This window comes from Elephantulus edwardii, unplaced genomic scaffold, assembly GCF_000299155.1.
Source record: "Elephantulus edwardii isolate Elephantulus edwardi_28Jun2011 unplaced genomic scaffold, EleEdw1.0 scaffold00034, whole genome shotgun sequence".
Lineage (NCBI taxonomy): Eukaryota > Metazoa > Chordata > Mammalia > Macroscelidea > Macroscelididae > Elephantulus > Elephantulus edwardii.
Window position 1 is genome coordinate 14,118,790 of NW_006399784.1, and position 769 is coordinate 14,119,558.

The following is a 769-nucleotide window of genomic DNA, read 5'->3' on the forward strand; positions in this document are numbered from 1 at the left end:
AACAATGAAAGAATTTTTCTTTTACTTTTCCAAGAGAGGAGTGTACTGGGGGGAAGGGATGGGCAAGGAGAAAAGTGCAACAATGAATGAATGTAAATCCGAAATCTCTGTAAATTTTCATTAAAATTAATAATAAAAAGGGAGAAAAAACCTATGTTAGTTCACTTAGCATAATATGTTCCAGCTTCTCCAATATTATATTTTTTTAAAATCATTGCTCCTGAGTTTTGCATAGTATTCCATCTGGTAAAGGTACCACAATTTCTCAATCCATTCATTTGTTGATGGACATTTTGGCTGTTTCCATATTCTTGCTACTGTGAATAACATTGCTATGAATATTGATATACAAATCTCCATTTGTGTGTTTATATTTCTCTTGGGATATATACTTTGCAGTGGAATAGCTGAGTCATATGCACTGTCTATGGGTGGCTTTTTGAGAAAATGTCACACTGGCTTTCAGAGTGATTGTACCATTTTACAATCCCATCAACAGTGTGTGATAGTACCAATCACTCCATGTCCTGGCTAGCATATACTGCTTGCTGTCCCATTAAACTTTGCCACTGCTGCAGGGGTGAGATAGTATCTCAATGTGGTTTTGATTTGCTCCTCTCTTAGTGCCTGTGATTGTGAGTATCTCTTCAATGTGTCCATTAACCATCTGAATGTTTTCCTCTGTGAAAAGTCTTCCCGTATCTTTTAGCCATTTTGTAATTGAGTTACCTGAATTTTTCTTGGGGAGGCCCTGTAGAAATCTAGAAAC